Source organism: Lissotriton helveticus, chromosome 8, assembly GCF_964261635.1.
Source record: "Lissotriton helveticus chromosome 8, aLisHel1.1, whole genome shotgun sequence".
NCBI classification, from domain to species: Eukaryota; Metazoa; Chordata; class Amphibia; order Caudata; family Salamandridae; genus Lissotriton; species Lissotriton helveticus.
Window position 1 is genome coordinate 150,982,907 of NC_136069.1, and position 21,398 is coordinate 151,004,304.

Here is a 21,398-nt window from a genome sequence, read left to right on the forward strand (position 1 = left end):
AGGTAATATCGAGGAGTAGTGTGCTCATATATTATATATACATATATATACATATGTATATATATCCACAAAAGAGTTGCCCCTATATATGATGCCGTAGAAAAGGTTTGTTTTACTAGTACTACATTGTAGGTCTCTTCATTGAAGTCATAAACTAGCCACCCACTCTATGCAACTGGGCCCTGGAAAATGTGTTCTGATTCTATTTCTGGAAAAGGAAAAGTCTGCCAGTACAATGCATTATAGGTAGAGGAATCGCCTGATATTGTAAATTGTAAATTATAAATAAATAGTAAATTGATACTTGTATAGCGCACTACTCACCCGCAAGGGTCTCAAGGCGCTTGTACGAATACCGCTGTGGAACCCATCCTGGCTTTCCCTGTGAGGTGTCCACTCCTGGGCACCCCCAAAGTGGAGGCCAGGCATCCTTAGCGTTGTGGGGGCCGTTGTGGAGATTAAGCAAGCTATTGCCCAGAGTTGCAGAGTGGGACTCCATGATTGGAATAGGCATCGAGGCGAGAATTATCAGGTCCATGGAATTTTTGAGCCCATGACCCGCTGAGGCGGGGAATTGAACCCTGGGCCCGGGCTAGACCTCTGCATCAGGGTCTGCCGCTCTAACCATTGAGCCACACTTCTCCATAATGGACATGTCTCTTTTAACTTTATTTGCAATAGAAGATTATCAGGTTAACTTTTGTTCTTTCTCATTTCACAGTTTAATTTGCCTTTGCACCTACGATGTTGCAATGTAGTTTTAAAATGTTGACAGGCTAAACCTGTTTGGTTAGTTCACAGTTAAATTCCACTTCTGACAGATTTTACAGGGTGTTACTCATCCTATGGACAAATGGACTTTGGCACCCGGTGCTTTATTAGATGAACCACCATCTATGGTAAACTGCTCCAGGTCCACACAGACAGCAGGAGATTATTCTTCTTAGGGGCTGTTTACGATCTAGGTCGGAAAGCTCTCCGACCGAGCTGGATCCGGCGTGTTTTCTGACCGAGCCGGAGTCCTGCAGTCCGCCCGAGCGAGTACGATGCGGCCGTATGCTGCCAGACTCGGTTCGGTTGGACTCCCATAGAAGTGAATGGGAGCCGGTCGTACGATGAGTACATCAGCTCCCATTGACTGAATGGGTAAGTCTTGCACAAGGGTGCCCCCTACAGTAGGTACGCGTTGGTGCCATCCGCACCATACATGCCTGTGTTGGGGAGACCCTTGGGTCTCCCCCTGTGTCCGAGTAGTAGGGCTGCGGGTGACAGGGGGCCCGACATGTACCCCCATAGGCAACTTCCCGGATGTTTTGCGAGCCGGACACTCCGGCTCGCACCGGCTGTCTGACGTGTTCATCGTACTGGCTCGGTCATAAATCGCATCCATTGCACGCCACGGTTAGCTGACGGCCGAGACGTATGGAGCGGTTTAGACCCGGAAACGACTCGGTCGGTGAATTTCACATAATTCGCATCGTACTTGCTCGCTCGAACAGCTGTACGAGTCGGGCGGAAAACATGCGTACAGCTCGTAGTTTTTCCGGCCGGATCGCTTTTGGTGCCCTTCCGACCCGGATCGGAATCGGCCCCTAATTATGACTTCCAAGGAGATTCCTACAATGCAGAACAATGACTAAAAGTAAGCACCTTTTTCTTGCCTACAATAATACAGTATATATAGGCAAAAATTAGATAATTACGTCTCTTTGCTTCACTTCACTCTTAGACCCACCTATACATTCGCTGCAGCATGATAGAAGCATCACACGACAACAAAACACATCCCACACAAGCAACATCATAAGCCCACACTCTACCAATTGCATGAAGTTAAATGAGTAGCCTCTGTTGTGTTGGCTAGGATCCACCAGAGGTATAAGGCGCCAGCAATTAAGATTGTAATACAGATGAATACCATTGCTTAATGGTGCTAGTACAATAAGCTTGCACTCCTTTCTAACTCAAGGTTACATCCCTGTGCTCTATTCACTTGCCTTTAGTTTTGCAAGTTCCAGTTGAATCCTTGGGGGCTGGGTTTGTGCTAGAGGAATATCTCTTAAAAACAAATAAAGTTGCTTCTTCAGCCTGAGTCTTGTTCATCTGTTGGTCAGCTTTGAACATCCACAATATCTTTAAGTTATAAAATTGAATGGTTCAACAATGTGTTCTGTCCGCTGTCTTTCACAAGCATTTCTCCTTCTTCTTAAGAGCTTAAAATCGCACTCTCAAAGTAAGAGAGAGAGAGGGGGGGAGGGGGGGAGGGAGAGAGAGCGAGAGAGAGAACGAGAGAGAGAGAGAGAAGGGAGGGGGGGCGTGTGTGTTTGTTTTTCTCCTGAATGCCTGACTGATCTTTTTTCCCCTCGCTTATATGTTTACTGAGACCATATTAAACCCTGTATTCTATAACTATCTAACAGATTTCCCTATCACCCTCAATCTTTTATTTCCCATACCTACAAAATGTAAAATATTCTCTCTTCTATCATATTTCTATTCTTTAGCATCATATTGTCTGTTTTTATCAACATTTGCATGCTCTGTGATAATGCACAAATCCTCAGCTTCCACTCTTTTAACTCTCCTACAGCTATCAATGAAACAACTCTTCGTTGTTGAATATGCATTTACTGCCTTGACTCTCTGAGTCATAAGTCTGTGACTATATCCTGTTCGTTGTTATTTTGAGATTAGCTATGACTAGGCACACACAACAAACTAACCAGATATATATATAATCATTTACTCCTTTTATTTTCGAACATATCAGAAATATTTCTCTTTATTTCATTGTGCTCCTTGCATAGACTTGTTAAAATCAAGCAAATGCCCACAATGGTCCACAATTAGAAATATTCACTCTGGTCAGACAGTAAAATGAAGAACTTTAAAAAGAATTCCATGTTCTGATGTGATATGGGAATGCTAACAAATCATTAAGATCGTTTCTCTATCCTCCCATCCCCCTACGGGTCTGGTTTTATTTGGCTGCTCTCTCATCTTTGTCCAGCATGCTCCCTTGTAAAAGTTAAGGGTCCTTAAAGCCTTTCCTTAGTTGTTGTATCTTTGCTAGAACAATGCACACGCTATTATGAATTACAAGGATAATCAGAGTAACAAGCCTTGCAAAGAAACGGGAACCATACTGTGCCACAGTCCTCGACTGTGTGCTCTCTTCTCTAAACTCCTATCCCCAAAAGACCGATGGAGATGGTACTGTCAGAATTTGCCTACACGTTTTCAAATCCGGCACCAATGACTCATCCATCTATTTCCAGAAATTAAATCTTACTCCTGGCAAGCTGGAATGGTCAGTCTGCATAGCAGATTTCAGAGTGAATTTGTAAAGGAAGTGGTGTGTAGATGTTCCACTTAAATATGTTCATGATGTAACCACATAATAGATATCACCCATAGGCCAACACTGGTAGTCTTTGCTTTGGCCAGGAAGAAAAGTATTCAAACTAAAGTCAACCAAAGCTCGTGTCATGATGGATAAATAAGAGACCTGCTAACTAATACCCTAGAACATGTATCCTGACACATCCTTTACTTAGGACAACAAATGGAATTGCAAATGAGCCAATGCTCTATTTTCCAATTCTAAGAATTTATTGCCATACTCTGTGCATCCTACTAAGGTAGATAATATATTTACGAAAGATGATTGCTTCTAACATGATGCAGAAGTGAAGCATCGAACTGCAGTGCTCAAACGACCATAGTTTCCCAAAATAAGGCTGTAAACAATGTTGCATCTCCGAATACTACATATGGGCCTTTCACCCACACCAGGATTGACAACTTTGCTGCCGTTTAGCTCCAGGCGTGCAAAGTTAGCAGGTTTTCAGAGTGCAGTCCGACCTTTTCACCGAGAAATAGAAAATAATTGGCTGAACAAGTCATTCTGGGCCCAGTCAAAAGCTCAAGGGGGAGCAAGATAGGTCTGCAGTATTTTTGTGGACCACATAATTCTAATGGACCTTCCGTAACTAGGGTTATTGGGTCAATTGAAATTAAGCCAGACGTACTGAGAGCCTAGATGAGGAAAGAAGCAGATTCAAGGGGTTTGGTGGCTTCTTTCCACAGTCAACGCCTGTGTGTATATATGTGTTGCAGAAGACCTGCCACAGGACACAAGTCATAGATGATTAAACTATTTATGGAGGGCATATCTCAAGACTTCTTCAATCAATGTGAAAAGGTGAAATCCAGAGTTGTGGACTGGGTTTAAAAGCTCCACTACTATCTGAAATCTCAACAGGGCAAGTTCCGAGCATTATGATCGCATGACGGCTGCAATATGTTTCATTTGTCAAAAAGTGGCTAATAGACTGATGTTGAAAATGATAATGGCTTGGCCATTCTGATGGAGATAGTTCATGCATGCATTCACTGCACAGACTTAATACTATGCCAAGTAAGGAATTAATGAAAAAGACAATTGTTTTGACTTTTATGTAATGGAAATCATTTCCCCCAGCCTAATTACACAACAGATGTAGATATAGTGCTCCACACCACACTTTTGCCACCTCTCAGCACGATAACAGATGTTACTACAATAATTCATAGTGCTAAATTTACTGACCTTCAGGATGGTGGAGTCTGGTTGGCTTTTCCATGATTCAAACTCATGACCTGCCATTCACAATTTTGTTATAGTGGTGCAAGTTTAGCCCATTGAGTTATCCATCCAACATGTTATCAATAAAGTCAGTAATTCTAAAAAAGAAACACCAAAATGCCTTTTGTATTTTAAAACCTCAACAGATCTCCAACTAATCTTATACAACTTGCTACGGACTTGTGTACAAGTTTAAATATCTTTAAGTATCTGTGAAACGTTTTGCCCACCTAAGCAAAATTTAAGGCACTCAAAAATGGTAAAAACAATGCTCCATTACACGCAAAGACAGTGAGGCTCCTGGAAGTAAAGTGAACATATTAAAACAGGAAAAACAACTGCAATAGGAGATGGGAGAGCACCTCTTAAAATCCAAGCTCAAACTCATACCATGAAAACAGGCACAACAAACATTGGCAAAGCCAACTGAAATGGATCATTTTTGTAATTGCAAATAAATGGCACAGAAATAAAAAGTTGAAAAAAACATGCTGCCGCCTAAATATGGTGATTCATAAAGGGGGGTGGTGATGGACAGAGTATCTGAATTAAGCAGAACACTCCTACCCAGTCAAAAGATCAGGGCTTGATCCATCACCGTTTTTTAGCTCACTGCACCATCCCAGCTCAGAACCTGGCTACATGCAAATTAGTCTGTCCCTGACCCAGTGCATCATGGGAACAGGGCAGACCAAACTACCAAGCCAATTCTTTACTGGAAAGGAAACAAGCTTCCGGGGACCGGTTTCTGGCATTACAGCCGTCTTCGGCCCGGCTTGCTTGAATCCTGATGGTGCAGTGAGCAAGGGACTCACATCTGAGCATACCCTTCCACACTTGTGGTGGCCAAAACGATTCATAAAGGGGGGTGGTGATGGACAGAGTATCTGAATTAAGCAGAACACTCCTACCCAGTCAAAAGATCAGGGCTTGATCCATCACCGTTTTTTAGCTCACTGCACCATCCCAGCTCAGAACCTGGCTACATGCAAATTAGTCTGTCCCTGGCCCAGTGCATCATGGGAACAGGGCAGAGCAAACTACCAAGCCAATTCTTTACTGGAAAGGAAGCAAGCTTCCGGGGACCGGTTTCTGGCATTACAGCCGTCTTCGGCCCGGCTTGCTTGAATCCTGATGGTGCAGTGAGCAAGGGACTCACATCTGAGCATACCCTTCCACACTTGTGGTAGCCAAAACGATTCATAAAGGGGGGTGGTGATGGACAGAGTATCTGAATTAAGCAGAACACTCCTACCCAGTCAATATGGTGGCTATATGCTTACTTACTTAGACTAGGAATAGAAAGCCTTCCTACTTTTAATGCACATCACATGGAAATACTACTCTTACCGGTGGAAAGAAACTGCGCTGTTAGCTTTGAATTTCTGTAACTTAAAGATATAAGTTTAAACACACAAGAATAAATGGCAAAATGCTGTCAATCACAATGCAAAACAGTCAAAGGCTAAAGTGGCCTGATCCACTGCTCCATGTAGTTTGATGTGATGGGAAGAAGCTAAATGTGAGTGACAGTTGAACACACCAATGGGTGAAGCAGGTTGATTACATGAGGTTTTCGACATTCCGCAGCCTGTCTCTAAGCCAAATCTAAAATGACTAAAACTGGCAGAGGGGGCTAGGAGGAAGAGAAAATGAGACTAGCTGTAGAATAACAGAGCTTGGAGATGCAAAATCATTAAAAAAAATCCATAATTTTACTGTTAAGGTTCTGTGGAATAAAAGTTGCTTGGGGAAGGATAGATGTAGTCTGGAGAGTGAAAATAAACATTCCTGGCCCAGATTGCACAGAATAAAGTAAGAAGGCGTCTTACAACAGGGAGAAACTGGGTAACTGTATGTTAAAGAAACAAAGGGGCTACATGAATATTTCAGGAGAAGAAGAGGCATGGTCTAAGATAGAGTGGAACAAAGAGGGTTCCTCCCGAGGGAGGATCCTTCCACGGTCAAGAGCCTGAGATAAGGGGGCAAGTGGAGCCAAAGGTCAGAGGTCAGACTGTCAAACCTTAAAGTGAAGGGGTGAATGTGAACAATGAGAAAATGAAGAGACTGAATTGGTGCAAGCAATAAAAAGCAATGTCGCGCACCAACTACGGACCAAGGTGAGGCAAGCTAAAGAAACCAAAACAACCAGAAGGCAAAGAATCCATGAAATGAAAGAGTTTTGGTCAAAGCATCTGGACAAAAAAGAGCAGGTTGCAAACAACGGGCGTCCCAGATGAACAGTTTATGGTTGGACAGTACCATAATTTGAATGGGAAAAACTCAAACAGAATTTGAGACGGGGACTCTTTAATAAGCAAAAGTAAAACAGATATGTATGGCCTGTCTCTGAGTGACTGAGGCAACTGACCTACTTATTCTTTTCTACTGCGCCCAAAGTCCTCAGAACATAAACTACAATTAAAATTGACATTATCCAACAGAGCAGCAAGCACCTGTAACTGCTGTGGCAAGTCGGCCTTTCTACAGTCTTAAAATGCAATGGTTACTTAACAGTATTCTTTCTTCCCTGTTCCAGCCCTCACACTCTGCGTGCCCACATCCCGCGAGACAGCCTGTGTGTGATCTCCCCCTTCTATTTCCTAAAGAACACTCCTGGCTCCACCCCTATCTCCTAGTGCAATCAGACCACACCTCTAGTCAGCGTCCAGTTAAGGCTACTTAAACCTCACACTTCTTATGCATAATTTATGCCAGAGAGGTTGAAGGCTACTGAGCAGTGGGACAAGGTAGAAAGAACCAAAGGAATGAGATTACCAGGAGTTGTCGGCTTACCTTCCTTGTCCCAGTCCTATCAGTCATAGGCGTATTTTACACTTTTAATAACACATGGCCTGCACAGCTGCTGGGAAAACATTAAAACGTACTGACAGCTGCTTAAAACAAGCAACATAGAGCCCTGGCACCGATGACCCTAACACCCATCCCACCCACCTTTTAGAAGATAAAAGTGGAGAACAGCACTACAAGGATGATAGGCACATCTTGGCCTCGTTTCCATCTTCCACCTCCCACCCACAGTATCACATTACCACCTTTCATTGTATGACTCTCTGCTCACGGATGATGGACTCTTCAAATGCTGAAAAAATCCTCTCCCAAGCTCTCTATCCACCAAATACCCCACTTTTCCTGATTCTAATCCCTCTGGACCATTAGTCTGCAAGTCTCTTTTAGAAACCTCATGCAGACTTTAGCTCCAGTGTGTGGCTAAACTGGTTCAGAATCTACTACTTACAGGTTTCAGGTTTGAAATATACGAAATAAATGACCCTACCCTTCCATTCCACACAGCCAGACCCTTAATCATTGCACAAGGTATGAGTGTAGTGGCAAATGTAATAGCATATTAGGTGATCTACCACTCTTCGGCATTTTTACGATTAATAAAATTATAAACTTTGTCACTAAACTCCTTCAACCTATCCAGACACAAACCTTGTCATTAAACAACTGGCTCTAAGGGATATATACGAAAACAGGGGTCTATCCAAACTTCTGATTCTAGCCTCCTCGGTTATCCATGGCACCTCTCCAACATGCCCTTCCCCTTCTAAATCCCTGCAAGCAGCATACAATCATCCAATCAAATGCGCTTTGCCACCAGTATCACAGCACTCCACTTCTTCAACACGGTCCTCAAAGTGCACTTACTCTAAATTGAAGTTCAAAGTGACTGACGGCTCCATCCTCTCCCCCATTCGCTGACCTCTCAACTGCATTGTTTTCAACTTATTCCCTGCTCACCTCTTAATGTCTGCCCAATTCCATCTTCCACCATAATTACAAGCACTCTACGAAGTATATGATATGATCTTATGTACTTTCAATTCATAATTACATCAATTCTAATCGAAATGCAGTTTCTCTTTTCAATAAATACAATTAAATTTTTATCTCTTAACATATTTAAACTAAATATTTAACAAACCCTCTGATAACCTTTCCCAACAAATGCTAAGAAATTCCATACACAATTAAATGAAGATATTCTCAGGTGTCTACAAAGGTGTGCCAGGGTTAAGAAAGTCCTATAGTGCTGCACAAATGGCGGTAAGTACTGTACAAATGGCAATCACAAAACTTACAGTGGAAATTAAGTGTAGAGAAAGAACTGCTCTCTTCACCCACTGCTGCACTACTAACAATCACCAACAATACGCATGCTAGAATGGAGCTTTGTTTGATGATGTCTGCTAGGGTTCTGAGGCCTTTTGAGACATCACTCTGTGGATAGTCCCTTTAAAACATTCTGATTGAAAATAGGCAAAATCCTTGGATAATTCCTCCTAAAACATGGACACGCACAATATGCCATGGTATGGTAGCCTTCAGTGGATGTTTACGATAATCATTTTTCTATAAATAATAGATGTAAGTTGTTTGACATCAGTATCTTAAGAATTCTTTTTTAAATTGTGATCTTTTATTGAAAGTAGAATGGATTGAGTAAAAATGGGTCTAGATTTTACTTAGTATTATTTCTTCTCAATGTTATATGTCGACAAATAACAAAATATAAAAAAAAAACTTGCCATATTGACTGAAAGTCCGTGGAAAGTACAGTTTTGTCTTTACTCTGATCTTAGACATGATTCCTAATGGATATATTCAAAGCAAAGTTGACTTTGCTAATGTCCCCATGTTGAACGAATTAAAGGTGTCCTGTCTGTTATTCCTCTTACAGTCCATCTATAAAAGTCTCGCATTGAGCTCACCTTCAACCACTTAAGATATATTTATATTTTTATGTTTACAGAAGATTTATGAATTGAAGCCTCCCTACAGTTGTCCCATCATGTAGTATGCAGATCTGTCGGTGTGAGGTAATACCCACTCGATGTTTGGGAAAGTAAGACGAAAGTGTTTTTCCAAGTTGTGCATTGTGATTGAAGAGACACAAAATATATGTTAATGCTTTGTTTCGGTCTCATTTAATTCGGGTTTACAAGTGTTTTGATCAGCAATGGTCTTAGCATCAAATTATAAATACATTATTTACTCCCATTGAATCAGTAATGCACGAATGATATAAAACACTCTTAACAAGACAAACGTGCTTATTGTACCTTATGAAAAGTACGATATTTGTCAACAAGATACGGGTGAAAATGTTGCTGTCCTAACTTTGGCCTTAAAAAATATACTCATTTCAGCAGTTTCACAGACTTGCAGGCCCCAGTGGGATTTCCTGCAAGGTTCGTGGACACTTTATTGAGCCCTGTAGCCACCCCGTGAATATGGCAGAAGGCCATGTTTAGCACACGTTGACCACCCAAGGCAAGTTGGCTGCCCTCGGTGGCTTTGGCACAGACAATTATGCCAAACCCCGCTGCTCCATCCATGATGCACATGACCCAAAGCCGTATATAGCCCCTTCTTCTGTCTTAGTATAAGTGTCTGGAGACAGTGTTCTCATTTCTGAGCCAACCTTCTCCCAGTTCTTGAGCAGCATATAGCCAGGATATGCATCGCCCACACTAGCCCTTTCTTGATGGGCGTGAGCTACTGCAAGAAAGCGAACATTGAAAATTTTGTTTTTTGTTTATCTAACGAAAGCAGAGAGAGGACAGGAAGGAGCAGGAATGGGGAGAGCATTGGTAAAGACAAGAGACAAAGCTTGCTATCTCACCATACCATTTACCACATTTAAAGTTGCTAGGAACCTAGACCTAGAGGAGAGGGTGGTCTATATTCTCTCCAAGGTCTGTGGAGTAAAGAATTGGGCAATCATCAACTAATGAGTGTGCACAGATGCTGTCAATTAGGTATACCCTAAAAGCAATATCTAATGCCAGAGTCAACAGAATTTTGTCTTGCATAGAGCATGCTATGACTCCTTGGTGGCCACAGTGTTAGTGATGTCTGAACAAGGCCGTGGCAGCTGGTGAAATTTTGAAAGTGGTGGAGCTTAAAAGTTTGTGATGAGTGAATTCTCCAGATCATTCTAAAATACTCTGTTAACAACAACCATATGCAAACTCTTGTACATGCAAAGAACTATCCAGAGAACTGTCAATCCGACAAAACAGCAGAACCATTCCTACAGTGATGTGACTGGTCGGTATTAGCCTTAAAATTCCCTGTTCACAACTCCCTTACTCCACACAGGCGTTCAATGTTGTAAATCGCAGGGTTTGTGATCGCAAACATACCTTGTACATGAGATCTTTACACACCTTTTGCTAGTGGGACATGTTAGATGCACTGTGGGACAGACCACCTTACATCATTCCTTATGTTAGTCTGCCTTCTATCTGTATCCACACAAAGGAAGGGAACAGAACGGTAGGCAGCAACAACATCAAAATATAAAGAAGTGTAAAATAAGTAAAGGCAACATAATTGAGGAAATAAGGCAGTGAGTACTCTAGCTTTCCATTACGCATGCCAACATAAACATTCTACGGTGTTACTTCTATTCAGTAAGATAGCTGAGCACATGTTGCAGTGATTTACATCATAACCTGCAAGTAATAATTCAGGCACTTTGCTGGTGCCTCTCAGCTTTTCACCCTTTCGAGCATCATAAAATGGCTGTCAGTGGGGTAATATAAGCTATATTACACAAAGCTTATGACACAATTCCGTATGTGGTGCAAGCAATATAACACAATATCATAAAATGAGGTTAACCAAAGCAATTTTTTTTAACCTGTTTGTTTAAGGCTACCACCTTCAAATGTCACCAGCTGCCACTGACTCATTCTTGGCTATTGGTGACGTCCCAGACTAAGATGATGGTACTATACATTGTATGGAAAGCACTGCACGGTCTGACACCTAATAACTTTTCTAAATTTTACTCTAACAATACCACAGATACGGTTACATTTGCAGCTGATTCAACACTTACTTTCCATAAGTGCCCCTTTTATAAGATGGTCATAGGTTGACAAGCTGGGGTCAAGCTCTTGATCCAATTGCCGGGATCACTTTGTCTGTCTCAAGTTTTCTTGGTTTTCAGCATGAGCATAAAAGATTATGACCTGAGCCAGGAATATTTTTTCTTCTTTTGTAGAGTTTATTTATTCTTTTTTGCAATGTGTTACTCCATGGATTCTTATAAAGCACACTAAATTCAGAGAATGTACTCATGATTTCATGACCAGCGATATTAAACAGGGGGAGTGCATTACAAGAATTAGGTGAGGTGAAATGCTTGCTCAAGGAGCTGGGTGCTGAGCCTACATTTCAACACAGCCAGGACTCCAAGATCCTTTATATGCCGCAGAAAGACATTCCATTCCAGGCCACAGAAAATGAAAATATATGTCCACTCTGCCTCCTTGGCCTGAATCTTGACACAGAGCAACATGTTTTTTTGCGGTCTGCAGTGCTCTCAGAGGATTACACTTTTTAAAACAGGGAAGAAAGGAAACAATTGAGCCCAGATGGGCAATGTGTACCAGACAGTGACTTAATTGTGTGCGTTCCTATAATGATAGCTGGGAGAAATTAAGTGGTCATTCTAGGTAAGCCCTCACATCGCGTGAGCGGCTGCATTTTGGAGTTGTTGCCGCCTATCAAGCAAATAGCTGCATACATTAATTAACCATAGAGTGTATAGGAAATAACTAACACTGTTTGTTTCTGCGGAAAAATGAGTGAAGATCTTACTTAACAAATGATTAGATGATAAAATCAATTGCTTTCACATAGAATAGCTGAGTTGGTTAATTCTTCCATCACAGGCTCTGGCTAGTTATCATTGTTATGTTATGTTATGTTATGTGTTATGTGCCCACTCTTTTATAGCGCACGGCTACCCAAACGGGTGTCCCGGCGCTTTAGCAAAGAGATCAGAGACCAGTCAATCCAGCCCGCAGCTCAGAAGTCGTGATGATCATGCAGAAAAGAGCCACGTCTTTAGTTCTTTTCTAAACATCAGGAGACTGTTGGCTTTCCGCAAAGAGATCGGAAGCCCATTCCAATGGAGGGCCGCTAGATAGCGGAAGGACCGACCACCCATCCGAGCGCGTTTAAAAGAAGGGACCACAATCGTGGCAGATGAAGCTGAACGCAACACCCTCTTTGGGACATAAAAGGCCAGTCTCTTCCTAATGTACAAAGGGCCTACAGAATGCAGGGCTTTAAATGCCAGAGTCAAAGTTTTAAAAATGACTCTTTTGGAAATCGGTAGCCAATGTAACTCTTTAAGTAAACCAGAGGCTCTAGCTCTGCGTGGAAGGCCAAAAATTGCCCTTGCAGCAGAATTTTGGACTATCTGCAATCTTGCCACCAAATACTTCGGCAGGCCCGCATAAAGTGCATTAGCATAGTCGAAACGTGATCCAACTAATGCCTGCACCACAATTTTCTTATATTGCAGTGACAGCAGCGGCAAAAATTTCCTGAGCATCCGCAGAATGCTAAAACATTTCCCTGATAATACATTGATCTGGGATCTAAATGACAGATCAACGTCACAGATCACACCCAGATTTTTGGCCTGCGTTGACACCGCGTCTGGAGGAAACATGTCTCGAGGCCACCAAGATTTCCAACATGGATCCGGAGCACAGCCAAAAAAGAGCAACTCAGACTTGTCTGAGTTGCATTTAAGGCTGTGTTGTTGAAACCATGAAAAAACGGTGTCAAGGCAGTCCCTGATTTTAGCCCCATCAAATGCCTCTCCCTTCCTGCAAGTAAACAGGAGCTGGGTGTCATCAGCGTAGGATATGACCTGGGCACCATAAGCCTCCGCCACCGCCGCCAGAGGGGCCATGTAGATATTAAAAAGGATGGGGCTCAGAATGGATCCTTGAGGAACCCCCACCCCTAGCGACGGCATTTCAGCGGAGAACGGTGGTGCCCAGATCACCTGTCGGCGGTCAGATAAAAAAGATCTAAACCAGTCCAACACCGTCCCGCGAAACCCGATCTCCTGGAGTCTTAAAAGGAGACCGTCATGCGGGACGGTGTCGAAAGCCGCCGACAAATCCAGCATGACTAGTACAGCCTTACCTCCAAGATCGAGCGTCTCCCTGATAGCTTCAGTGACCTCCAGAAGGGCTGTCTCTGTACTGTAATTAGCACGAAACCCCGACTGTGTGTCATGAAGAAGGTTGTTGCTCTCGATGTAGTTGGTAATCGAGAGCTGCACGTGTTTTTCAACAACCTTGGCTAGAGCAGGGAGAAGGGATATCGGTCTGTAATTAGCATGCGTCAAGGGATCTAAATTTGGCTTTTTGATTAGGGGCAAAATCAGTGCATGCTTCCATGCTAAAGGAACCACTCCTGTAGACAAAGACATGTTCATCAGAGGGTTCAGCAAACTATTTACAGCTGCAGCTACTCTGCCCAAGAATTTAGCCGGGCAGGGGTCCATAGGCGAACCTGACTGCAGTCGAGATAAGAGATCAAACGAGGTCAAACAGGACATTTGAGGGAATGTCGAAAGGAAGGGCATAGTATCCTCACTCAAGGAGGTAAAAGTAGAGCTATATACTGGCAATGTGGGGTCTACAGCTGGAAAAGACTCCTGAATAGTCTTAATTTTTTTAGCAAAAAAGACTGCAAGCTGTTTTATCCACTCTTCGGAATGTGAGTGGGCAGAGGAGCAGGCAGCCGGTGAGGTGAACTCCCTAACTATTTTAAAAAGCTCCTTACTAGTATTAGTGGCTTCATCTATTCTATGCTCCAGGTAGCTTTGCTTGCTCTCGGCAATCTGTTTATGATACGTTTTAATCATATCTTTATATCTTTGTTTATCCTCAGGGTCATATTTTCTTCGCCAGAGCCTTTCAGTTTTTTTACACTCTTGGCGAATTAATCTTAATGAGGAGGTAAACCATGGAGCAGAGGCCAAGTAACGGGCTGAATTAACAGTCTTCATAGGGGCCAAATCATCAAGTCTATCCGTTAGCCACTTTTGCACCATCACCAGGTCTGCCTCCAGATCATCAGTGAGCTTGCAAGGATGAAGACGGAGAGCTTCAGTCATTGCTTCCACCGAAATACGGTGGAAGGCTCTGGATTTTCGAAACCCGTTACTCTGTCCTCTCTGCCCTGTGGCCGTATAAAAAGGAATTTTAAAATTGTCTTTTATATATTGTTAAAACAATATAACCTTCATTTGTGGACTGCACGCTTCCCCTCCCCCGAGGCTGCCTCTTGGCGTAATTGACAAATAATAGATGTTTATTGTTATGGAACTCAATGTCATTCCCGTTATCGACTTATAAAGACTGTGCTCCCACCTAGTATCGCTTGCAGTTTTCATTCATACCTCCGCCAGGCGTTCCTAACAACACTACACTCCTCAAGGACGAATTAAAAGGGCCTGCAGGAGAGGCCGCATACACAGGAATATATAAAGACATTCAGCCGCCCTCCCACATAGGTAAAGCACGTTGCCTTGCCACTTTATATCTCCCCTACCATTATTGTCTTGCTCGTATTTGGGAAACATCCATCACAACGCAACTTTTACGACGCACTACCATTACAACGCAGGATTTACAACGCAAGTCATTACAACGACTTGCGCTAGAGGGCGCTGTAGGATAGGGAATAGTTTAATTTACTATCCAAAACCTTCCCTACTATCCACGGGGACTGGAGTTGGAATAGTAAATTAAACTATTCCACTATCCAGCACCCCCAACGCAAGTCATTGTAACGACTTGCGTTGTAAAACCTGGGTTGTAAAGGCATGCTTAGTAAAAGCATGCGTTGTGATGACATACATCACTGATATTTACATTCCCCTGTACTGCATGCATTGTTGGCCCTTTCTTGGGGCTGTATCGGCAGACCATCCAAGGCTAGATTGCAGCCTATGTAGGAATGCTTGCCTGGCTAGTCCTCCTGGCCCTCAAACTGTGTTATGGAGCATAATTCAGTTAAACAAAGCAAATGCTATAGTCAACTCAGAAGCATAAACAAATAAGAGAGGTATAGGGCTTGCAGCAACTCTCCAACTAACAGTGCAACCCTTGCAGCCATTAAGTGGGATGTCTTGTGCATTTCCAAATAAGAGGAAGCGCCGCCTCCCTTCTCCAGGTCACTTGTTGAGTAAATTGGTGGATATTATGCTTGTTATAGTGAGCCATTTTAAAGGTAGTATGAAAATATTCATGCATGAATGGAAAGGGAGTGCGTGAAACTAACAGACAAGACCCATTATAAAATAAAATAAGCACACTAAAACTCAACTTATCTCAGCACTGCAGTAGATCTTCCCACGGCACGACTCTATCCAAACCCCGTGAAGAGCTGAGGAATGCATGCTGAGCGGGCAAAGTGAAATGAAAACACCATGCATCTCAGCCAATAAAAGAATTGCTCTCATGTTGTTAATAATAGTAAACAGCATAACAGCAGTGCAAGGATTGGCTCGACAGGTTACCGCAGCGCTCCATATGAGACCGATGGGGCTGTGTTCCTTGTCCAAATTGCTGACAGCTACGTTTCTGGGTTTCAGGCTGTATAATTGTTTATTTCCAGTCTTCTGCACACAGTAACCCAAGTCCTATAATACTTTTAATTAGTTAGAGTTAAATCCAAAACCGCATCTATGAACCCAAAATTACAGTCCTCCAAAACCCCTTTTATTGCTCTCCATTGTGTACTGTTTGCTGTCATTCTCAAATTGCAGCTGATTTCATCCTTCATGTAATTATTAATATGTCATAAACCATCAGCACGGATTGTGGGCCCTTTACTAATTACTTTCTATTTTAAAATGCTTTGGCGGTTTATAGAGTAATTTGAGGAGCAGTCACTTGGATGATGTCATCAGTGATGTCATCAATTATGTTACTGAGCATGTCATGCGAGATATAATATCTGAGGTCATCAGTGCTTGATGGGGGCGCAAGTTATAGTTTGCTAACTAAACTATACCTGGGTACAGTGCTTTTTTTGGTTAGTGCTAAAAACCTAACTATAATGTTCCTTTAACCTTCCATTTAAAAGTGGATTTTTAGTGTGTTTTTGAACATAAGCTACGATCTTTTTACCATATCTAACTATAAAGTCACTTTGACTTTTGTTTTTATCAGTGAATTTCAGGGGATTTTAATATTAGGGAAGATCATTTTATCCTACCCGACTATAATGTGTTTTTAACCTTTGTTTTTTTTTCTTCCGTGGATTTTTTGATTTTTACCCTATTCAGCCAACACCTCCACTGTGCAAGCCTTCAGCCATTTAGAACCGGTGCTTGGCTCAGGCCTACCTCCTCCTGGTGGCCAACCCACTGCAGCCTGCCCTCCATGGCCGCTTACTGCCCCTGCTTCCCTCCTACTTGCGCTCTGTTCTCCATCTGCATGTTTCTGCCCCAATCGCTTGCCCTCCATGGTCAGTTTGCAGCACTGCCACTCTTACCTGCCCTCTGCTCTCTATCTGCATGCCTCGGACACTCTCGCCTGCCCTCCATGGTAAGTTTGCTGCCCATGTACCCCTCCCCACTAATTACAGTGTGCATTCCCCTGCCAACTCACCTGAACTCCATGGTCCATTGTGCTGCACTTGCCTCCATGCCCTCCATGATCAGATTACTACCCCTGCCCCACACCCACCCTGACCTCCATTCTCCATTTGCATGCCCCTGCCTCTCCCTCCTGCCCTCCATGGTAGATTGTGCTGATCCTGCCCAAGCAGGCATGCTCTCCGTAGTTAGATTGCTGCCCCTGTCCATGTTTGCCTGCCTTTCTTTCACCATCTGCGTAATCTAACCCAATCCCATCGACCCTCTGTGAGAGCTTACTGTCTCTGCCCATGTCAGCCTGTCCTATGTGGTCTGCTTGCTGCCCCTGCCTACTTCATTTCTGCCCTTCATTCTCTGTGTGCGTGTCCCTGCCGCCTCCCTTGTGCCCTGAGTGGTCTTTTTGCTGCCTCTGCTCCTTCCGCTTGCCCACCGTGCTTAGCTTGCTGCTCCTAACCACCTCCTTCGTGATCTCCATTGTCCGAGACCATACCTCTATACCCTCCCTCCTCCCTCCATGGTCAGTTTGCTGTCTCTGTCTCTGCTCTCTCCTCTTGTCCAAGTCTGTGCACCTGCCTCCTCCGCCCCCGCAGTGTTCTAGGGAACAACTGGAGGGTTAACATTATATGCGTATGACAAAAACGTGGCACACTTGAAGGCATCGTGCTGGAATCAAAACTGTAAAACCGAAAGCATTTCCTTTAAAAATCAACACAATGAGGGTTTTTTGTCATAGACATTATGGTTTGTGCAAACAGCAACAAAGGGCTTTTAAACTAGTTGCTATATTTGTTTTTTATCCAATTGATCACAATTATTTGTTGCACAAGTTACTTAAGCATTTTGCACACTTCTATGGACTATATTTGGGTGATATTTGGGCTACGTTTTGGCTTTTGTTAAATGGTGGCCATCTTGGGAGATTTTTTTGTTTTCAAGCTCCCTCATTTCTTCATTTACTGCAGTATCCTCTGTAAGAAATGCTTTCAATTTCACAACTTTGATTCCACCATGATGGTGTTTAGGTGTGCTACACATTTGCCATAAATACAGAATGTTAGCACTATACTTGCTCATAAGATCACTGTGGTAAAGCTGAAGTTGATCATCAGGGAGTTAATTGGCAGGCTGCTGCTGGTGTTGAAAGTACATGTTTCAGTCTGAATGCCAGAATGTTTTACTTAAATGGATGAGGAAGATATTTGAGAACTCATAAAAATGTGTCTTAATGTTTCTTTCTATAGCACTAACCATAATTACTATATTAAAATGAACCCCTCATTTTGGTCATTTCTAAAGGAAATGTTTTACATTTAAAGCTTTGATTCAATCAAGATGGCTTCAAGCGTGCCACATTTTTGTTATAAATAAGAATGTGAGCGCTCTAGTTGCTCCTTAGAACTGTGTGGGAGGCTGCAGTCATACACTGGGGAATCAACTGACAGTCTGATGCTCCCCCAGGTTGATACCTGAATCCATATCATCATCCGTCTCCAAGACAATACATTGAAGATATGAGGCGAGCATGCTCCTTTGATACAGATTCAGGTATTAACTTGGGGGACACTATTGCAGCATTAGATATTGGATCAATTCCGAGTCCTTACTATGAGCATGCATTCTTGCCAGACTTAGCCAATGAACATGGATATCATTGAATCAATAATTACTAAGGCATAAGAGCCCTGATGAACTTCAAATGTTTTTTTGATGAAACGTGTTGGCTGGATGTTCTTTTGATTGATTTTATGCACTACATGAAAACTAAATAAAAGAATAAAACATTTGACAAAACTAAAGATTTGTGGACTTATATATCTCTGGGTGCATCATTCCACTTTATTGTTTCATAATATATATGTTCTACTTCTGTGTTTTTCAACGTTTGTTGAAAATTGGTGATGAAATGTAGTGTCTGTCGAACATGTTTCTGGGAATAGCTTTTGAAAATTGGCTGTCTTAAATCCTCTGGTTAATCATCAGTTAATCAAAAGACCTTATTTTTAAATATGTTGAAGACTCAATGCTTCCTATCATTAAATGCAGACACTTATGTTACATTGCACATCCCTCCTAAAATGTCATAAGCAGTTGCTGGCACTTTCAATTGTGCAGCATGCTCATGTTTGGGAGTAGAAAGTGAAAGGATCTACAATGCATTTGTGGAAAGCATTTATTTAAGAAATTGGTGCTTCTTGCATCTCTTCCGAAACTGCATCTCACAATGCTTAGCCTTACATAATTTTAGCCTTTTTTCATTTTTATCATGAGCACCTGATTTGTTTGGACCATTTTAAACCTGGCATTTCTACAAAATCATCTTCTCTCAAGCCAACGACATATATGGAGCTAAAAGACAGTATGTCACATCTTTCCAGATTGGAAGAAGGGGCAGAACAACATGGGACAGTCTGGCTACATAACTTTCATTGCATGGGTTCCATGATGGTGATCTAGGTCAGCAAATGGCTCAGCGAAAAGAGAAAAGGGAGGTTGTGGTAAACAGTTGAATGCCACACACCTTAAAATAGGGTATGGAAATGTTGCTGCACATATCAAAAACCTTTGCTGATGTACTCGAAATAAAGTAATGTCTACTTGTAGATTATAAAAAGATTGGCATTAGAGTTTATACTGCAGAACAGAGGGATAGGGAATTAAATTACCCATTGGGTGAATGATGTCACAACAGGTCTCAAAGTCCAACCTGAGATCATGGACTAAAGAAACGTTCTGGAATGACTATTGCTGGTGATGGAGGACTGGGTAAAGAGAAATGTTTCTTTGGTCTTTAAGAACAGTGGTTGGAATGGTCCCTTCTAAGATTCAGTACCTCAAAAAATACATCTAGTGATGAAAAACAGAGGGGAGCAGTATAAAGATATGGAAGAGTCTAATTGGGCCATCACAAAGGGAATTGCATGTTACAGTCATCTAAAATAATACTGTCAGCAGCACATGGTTCTGGGTCACTGTGGACAGCCGAAGCAATGGCACTGTGTACATGAAGAGGTTTACCTAAACAGAAAGCTGCCTTATTGCTGTGAGGTCCACTGGCGAAACGTTACTTGGAGTATAAGATTTAGCTATAGAGGCCTCTTCTACAAAAGAATGAAGAATAATTAGATATAATCCAGAGAAGAGCTGATATGAAAGGTGCAATGTCTGTCTAAAGAGTTTATAGCATAGCTTTTTAAATACCACATGATTTAAAGGCAATAAAGGTAATGAAATGTCAGTAGAAGCAGCTATAGGGCAAGGGATGACAAGCCATGAGGGAAAGACTTGCTGGCCAGATAAACACAAGTTAAGTAAATAGGTGCATTATACAAATAGTAATAAATGCACCAAACTTGCAATCAACAAGTGCTCAGCAACAATATCTGTTGCAGATTTGTTTAAAAAAAAAAAAAGCTTAGAACAGGCACAAATAAGGGGCAGTACAGGAACAAATACTAAGCAATGCTGCAGGACACTGGAGGACTGTGCAGGCTGGATAGATGTAGTAGCCCTGTTAGAAGTCATTACCATGCAGGTGACCACATAGACCTTTAATCACAGAGACCCCCACGTGTACAGAACAAATTCTAGAGAGAGGAAAGGGCGAGGCAGTGCCCTGGAGAGCTCATCCAGAGAAAAAGAAGATCGGATACCAGTAGGTAATTCATCTCTGTCTTCCTCCATGCTTCCCGAGACTGAGATAGCACGAAGGATGAAGGCAATTAAGAAGGTCCCAGGATGGATGGAGCGACCCTTTATCTATCAACGGGCGACAGTAGTGGTAAAGTTGGACAAGGGCAAGTGTTTTGAAAGGGCTGCCCAGTACGTGATGGGATGCTAGTGAAGCTGCCTTGTGTGCCTGCCAGAAAGAGTCCTGGAAGATGGATCATTGAGCGGGACAGCTGGAAGGGACCTCGTGTATCATCTTGTCCAAACGCGTGCCACGGGGCAGGAGCCATCGCTCCACTAATGTACTCGTTACTTAATCAGTATAATGTCTGTAGCCTCGAAGTGATGAACAGCCAACGCACAGCAGATGACAATTAGACAGCATCACCAAACATCACACATGAACACAGATTTCCCAGCTTTAACCATTATCTAAAGTATAAATATTTATAATTTTCAGTGTAGGGACAAAAACCTTGTCATAGCAAGGAAAGCAGTACCGCACTGCCCCTAATTGCTTTTTTCTAGGACACCATCTACTCCTTCCATGCTCCATCAGGAGAGGATAAGAAGTTGCTGGCTGAGGGGTACGCTTTAAGTGGTAGTAGGCGGCTACTGCACCCTCAGAAGGCCACGCCATGGAGAGAA

At 42.5% G+C, this 21,398-nt stretch overlaps 1 protein-coding gene across 2 annotated transcripts in view; it reads right to left on the reverse strand.

Moving 5' to 3' along the window:
- The window catches only part of BCL9 (BCL9 transcription coactivator), a 904,233-nt gene that overhangs the window by 655,575 nt on the left and 227,260 nt on the right, over positions 1-21,398 (reverse strand). The window contains exon 1 of one of the 2 annotated variants that reach the window (XM_078656780.1): positions 4,592-4,725. The exons of the other annotated variant lie outside the window; for it this stretch is intronic. The gene's annotated coding sequence lies outside the window, so the exon portion shown is untranslated. Of the gene's footprint in view, positions 1-4,591; positions 4,726-21,398 lie in introns of those variants that run through there. 2 annotated transcript variants of the gene reach the window in all.